We start from the raw sequence: 6,148 nt of genomic DNA, 5'->3' as shown, positions 1-6,148 counted from the left end.
TTCTGTGCTGGGGTCCTTTCTTTGTTAGCTGGTCGCAGCAGTAGCCTACAGAACCCATCATTCAATTATTATTATTCTTGTTTTATTAGAGCATGGACATAAAAAAAGAAAGAAATATGGGGACCTGATCTTTGTGAATTGATTATGTTTTTAATAAATTTAAAAATTATGATTGTGCTTGTTTGTATTCTTCTTTTTCAATTAATGGTTTTAATTGGAATGTATTTATATACTGCATATGGAAACATCATTGAATGTATGTTGTGAAGCTGCAGCATCACCAAAGTGAACTGCAGATAACCTCATGACGTTGCGCACATTGTATGCCAGCAGCCTATATAAAATTGACGGTGGCCGCATGTATCTGCTGCTGCTCTGAGCCGCTGATAAGGCTTTGCAGATCATCTGACTACAGTCTAGATGAAGGATGAGCTTCTCGGCCAGAGACATTGTCCATCCTGCTGATGCTCCCTCCTCGTCTCATCGTAAACTCTTGTGCACCCTCTGGTGCTTGCTAGTCTCCCAAACTTCTTTGTGTAGCCTGCTTTGCAGATTGTCTTCCTTGTCTGTGTGGTTGCTCATTATTCAGACGGATCTCAGGTCATCTGCAGCTGCAGCGAAGGAGAAGCAGGAAAGATGGCGATCATCCATTAGACCGACCGGGCGCACGCATGAAATACGAGGACAACTTTGGGGAGGATCGCTCGAGGAGAAGATTGTACCAGTGAGTGTTTAGCTTTTAACCTTCTCCTTCTTATCGTGGTTATGCGTCCGGTTTCGTGAGGATTTCTCCAGGGCTTTCAAGGTCCAGGAGAACGTCGGTGAGGAAGATCATGGGATATCATTTGGAGAGCGCCTCGTGAATGACCTGGAAAGAGCTGCGTGCTCTTCGCTTTTTTTCAATCCAGGGTCCAGACGAGGAAGTCGGCGAAAGATTTTTTTCTGTTTGTTAGTCAAGTAGGTCTTCTCACTTCCCAAGCGCTCTCGCTTATGTCGCCTTTCGGTTTGTTGTCAAAGTGACACAAGGAAATGGACGCGGCGGCAGCTGCAGCGTTGGTGGCGCAAAGCAGGAGGCTCGCCTGCGCGTCTCGGCTGCACCGGGGCTCAATGTTTTGTTATTCCGCCGGCATGTCTGGTCAGGGGAATTAGTCGGTGCCCTCCTCTCTCTCTCCCTCCCTCTCTCACTGTGGTGCCTGCGCCGTAGCTCCATGGAGAAGCCATTGCTCCCGGTTGCGCTCCTCTCCCAAACCAGACTCCATTAGCGCCACAGCCATAGCCGCTGGTCCAGCCGCACACACACTCACCATGAAAGCCATGTCCACTGCTTTCCTACCCCCTCCTCCTCTCAGCTTCTAGAGAAAGAAACCTTATCAGCTTGCGATTTTTTTTTTCACAGCGTTGGAGCTCCATATCTCTTAGATATGTGCGTCTACCTGTATTAGTCTTTTTTTTGTCCTTTGGTGCTTATTGCTACAGTGTTACCAGCGTCCCTGCTTGGAGGTGCTGTTGTGCTTGTCACTGGTCTCAAGTCAGGTATGTCACACAAAGTAGGGCTTCACCATAAAATGGAGGAAGGAAAGATGAGTCTCCAAGGAGAGCCCCAGGAGTCAGACAGGCAGGCAGAACAAAGGTTGTGTTCAGAATGAGCTCATCCACCTTTTTCTTCTCCTTCCTCCTTCTGCTTCTGCAGTTTTCAGTTCAGAAGTTTTAAGTTTGCTGAAAGGAAGCAAACTTAGTGCTGCTTTCAAGGTTTGATCTCCCATGAGAGCTGCTTTCATATAGGCATGGGTTGATTTATTCATACTGAATAGATTGTTGGTCTGGTTTGAACTCTTTTTAAGGAGGCGCAGGAGTAATTTGCTGAAGTGGATGTTATTTATTTTATTATTTCAGAGCATATCCCCCGACTTGACCTTTAGCTGCACACTTCCAGTCAGCTGACTGAAAGAGGATTTATTTGTGTGTTGATTGTTTCAAGTTGAGTTCATATCACATTTACCATAGAAAAGAGATCATTTTGTCAATATAACATAATTTTCTGCATTTGGTCATTTCTTATACACCTGTTTCAGGAACAAACATCGCTCAGTATGATGTATCAGTTTGTGCCTGCTTTGGCAACCAGTGATTTTAAAGTGCGTCTTTTTTTCCAACTCATAATCTACAAGAAGGACCAATTTTTATTAATTACTTCAGAAAAATAGCAGCAGGTTAAATTGGCTGATCAGCATCCAAGGGTCCTAATACCCCACAGTTCAATAAGGTCATCAAAACCAAAAGAAACTGAAACAGAAAATGAAATAATTTGATTTTAGAAAATAATAAGCAATTAATCTATACAAAATGATTAAGCACATGTGTGACTACACATCTGTTGTATATTGAAGTACTGCTGAGACAATGCTATTTAATGGCTGATAACTGACTACTTTAACAGATATTCTGACTACTCTGATAAAATTAGGTTGTGATAAATAGTTTATAATTACGACTCTGCAGGACAGCAAAAGGTGAAATGATATGTAAATAAGCAATGGAAAATTTCTCATTTACTACCTAAATAAAGCAGACAGTTATTCAATATTATTTTACTATCAAAATAAAAATATGTATTTAATGCATATATGTGTAACTGTATTAGTAAAGATATTTTGACAGCAGTAGGATTAATTGCTGCTCTTTTAAGTCTTTTATGTATTTGACTTTAGTCCATGTAAATAAAGCTGAACTGCATCAGACTTATCTTTATATATATATATATATATATATATATATATAAAAGGCATTTATGTATGTACCTAAGCAGCATAAAACTTTCATACTTTTTTAAAGCTTATCATAAAGAGAAAATCTCATACCAGCCTGTGGCAACCTGGAAACTTATCAGCATGGAAACACATCAGAAGATCTGCAGAAGAAACATTTAGAAAATTCGCCATGGTTCTCAGACGTTTTATAAAACAAATAGGGCAGGAAATTGTACTAGTAGCACAATACTCTCATTTGTGCCATTTAAAAGATTTTTTACTCAAAGTTCCAACTCAAAAACCGAAATGTAAAAGCTTTCAGTTAGAAACGGCAGATAGAGTGCATGAAGGTGGAAATCTAGCGGGACAGCCAAACCACAAAATCCAATATGGCTGCTTTGAATGTGAAACTTTCTAATGGCTGTCGTCAAGACAAACTATGTTACAGTTTTAAATAAGTTCCCCGTTAAACACTTCACCTAGTAACATGCAGGCTTCAGAAACTTGTTTCTTCAGTCTACAGCATACATTAGCTTTTGTTGGTATGGGCAGTTAACATCATCACTGATTTTATCAATTAGATTATGCAACAATAAAGCACATGGAGCCACCATATGTTCCTGCTAGGTTTTTATCAGGAAATCCTTAAATATTCTTCCTTTACCTTTTTTGTTTTGGGATTTTCTTTTTCTTTTTAAGCAAAGCTCAAAATGTCTGGACATCTCATCTTATTTGCTCTTAGCATCCCACCCTAGTTCATTTATTTGCAGTTCTCTTCTTAATTGCTTTGCAAAATCAACTGTTTAATATCACGAAGGCAGGCCTAGTCGCTCTAGCTGTGGTCTTGTCACTGTGGCTCTAACTGATGCTGGACGTGAGGATGGGATATGGTTTTAAATGCAGAACAGCTTTTTGGTTCTCTGTTTTTTTCTGGTCATGCAGGTAGTTAATGATCGACAACATGGTGTCAACACACATATACACACTCTTAGGTTTCAGTGTGGGTGTGAAGCAACGGCGGTTGCAAATGGGGGGTTTCTTATAGGAAGTCCTGATGATGATTTTTGCTTTGTTTTGGTCCAGATTCCAGGCTGACCCATCCTCCACCCTGTAGTGGTTTTTTATTTTCAAAATGAAGGCAGATCTAAAGAACTTAAGACTGTCTGGACTCAGGGGAAGTTGGAGATCTGGGCTGCAACTGTTCATGTTATTGCAGCGTTACACGTATTTGTGAGGTTTTCAAGCCATTTATAGATAAGGTTTCAGGTATAAACATGATCAGTGTTCCCTGCTGAGCTTTAGGTGATATGTTGTGCATTATAGACTAAAGGTGTTCAGCCTGCTTGAAGATTGGAAGGTGTGCTTGTTGACTGCTGTGTGTGTGAGAGCTCTGCAGCTCTCCTAGCCACCGTGTGAAATCTTGCTGACAAGAATCCTGTGAGCTTGACACAGTGTGCTGCGACAAGGCTGTGGCTGGGAAGAGCAATCAAAATGGTGGCCACGCTTCTTCTCTCTCCACGTCAGTAGGGCAGACACGTTCTCAAGGAGGAGCCATTAGAGGACGAACAGACAAGAATCTGCTGTGGTAGACACATTCATCTGGCAGGACGGACCGGCTGCGGGGGGATCTAGTCTGCTGGAAGATGTTGCAAATGAGCTTTGGGATTGCATACGCCATGGGGTGATCGAGGTCTTCTGGTGAAGGAAGCTCCAGCGTCCACACAGATGGCTGGTTCTCTGTTTGCACTTCCAGCTTCAGCTTTAACTTTCACAAGTCTGCAACACATTCCTTATCTGTTATTCTCTCTGCACAAACAGCTGATTGATAGGATTCTACCTTTTGGGGTTTGCAGATTCTTCTGTACTCCTGAGGTTCATTGACTTTCCTTGTTATTTTTATCGCTGTAGACTAATAAATGCACATTTTAACAAAATATTAATGTAAAAACTGGAAAGCACCATCTTCAGGGCTTCTGGCCCTAAACTTAAAGCCGACTAGTCGATCAAATTATAAATGATTTAATCATCAGAAAGAGAAGCAAGGAAGACTTAATACTTAAGGGTTTTGTGTGGAAATCTGTAATGATTGTTGGATTTAAAGGCTTTTATAAAGCAATTCTTTCACTTTTAATCAGCTTCTTTCAAAGTAAAAAATATACCCACCTTTATGTCAGTGCATAAGTAAGTTAACACATATCTGAAACATTCAGTCCTCTTAGTAAGATTTTCTCATTTAACAAATACGAAAATAATGCCAAAGTCTAAAACAGCTGGCAGCTTCACTTCTCTGCTTTCCCTAAAAATGGTTTTACTCTCATCCAAGTCTCTTTCTATTCGTGGATTGTTAACTTTAGCCAGAACAATGACACTGATTGGGTCGTTTGACTCACTAGTAGCGCCATAATGGTCACTTTGGGGTGTAGCTGAACAACAGGAAGAAATTCACCGGATCTAATGTTTGAGATGAATGGGGGGAAAAAATCAATACATACAAAACGAGGAGGAAAAGTAAAAGCATACATTTGCAGAAGGTCTGAGAACAGTTGATGTTGAAATCCAAACCAACAGAGGCCCGTTGGTTAATCTCTGTGGTTTCTACCTTAACTGCAGACTCAATTTCTTCTTTTATTTGTTTCTTTAAGTCTTCAGCTTCTAACCTCAAAGTATCAATTTGCTCTGATCATGCAATCATGCATTTCAGTAAATGCATCACCTCCACAATTCGAAAGGATATTATATACATGCAGTGTTCTGCACAGTATCTTTGCTGTTACTAGTAATGTACTTTTCTGGACCTGCTGTAACTACTCCTTAATTTTGGGGTCACTGCCGTGAGGGCCCCAATGACCACAGGCACCATTCATGCCTTGATCTTCAAGGTTTTCTCCTGCTCTTCTTTGAGCCCCTAATATTTATCTAGTTTCTCGGTTTCCCTTTTCCTGATGTTGCAGTCACTTGGTATTGCTGTGTCAACCACAATGGTTTTCCTCTGCTTCTTGTCCACCATCACAATGTCCGGTTGGTTTGCCATTACCATTGTCCTTCTGTATCTTGAAGTCCCCCAGGATCTTGGCTTGGACATTCTCTACCGTCTTTGGAGGTGTTTCCCACTTTGACCTTGGGGTTTGCAGCCCATACTCTGCACAGATGTTCCTGTACACAATTCCAGCCACTTGGTTATGGTGCTCCATGTAAGCTTACCCTGCCAGAATCTTACACCCTGCAGTTATGTGCTAGATTCTCTCAGGGGCATCTTTGCACAGTTTGCACCTGGGGCCTAGTCTGGTGTGGTAGATCTATCTAACTATATATATATATATATATACTGTTTTTTTCTCACCCCTCGTGGGGTGGTATGTGTCATCCTCAAGCTCGGGTCCTCTACCAGAGGCCTGGGAGTT

At 41.3% G+C, this 6,148-nt stretch overlaps 1 protein-coding gene across 5 annotated transcripts in view; it reads left to right on the top strand.

The window, feature by feature from the left end:
- Positions 1–208: 208 nt before the first annotated feature.
- Positions 209–6,148, top strand: part of znf462 (zinc finger protein 462) — a 59,740-nt gene continuing 53,800 nt past the window's right edge. For 2 of the 5 annotated variants that reach the window (XM_015403755.1, XM_015403752.1), the window contains exon 1: positions 218–724. The gene's annotated coding sequence lies outside the window, so the exon portion shown is untranslated. The other 3 variants (XM_015403756.1, XM_015403749.1, XM_015403750.1) reach the window with 3 other exon arrangements.

This window comes from Cyprinodon variegatus, unplaced genomic scaffold (assembly GCF_000732505.1).
Source record: "Cyprinodon variegatus isolate N-32 unplaced genomic scaffold, C_variegatus-1.0 Scaffold1557, whole genome shotgun sequence".
NCBI lineage: Eukaryota > Metazoa > Chordata > Actinopteri > Cyprinodontiformes > Cyprinodontidae > Cyprinodon > Cyprinodon variegatus.
This window is presented reverse-complemented; position numbering and strand designations above follow the sequence as displayed.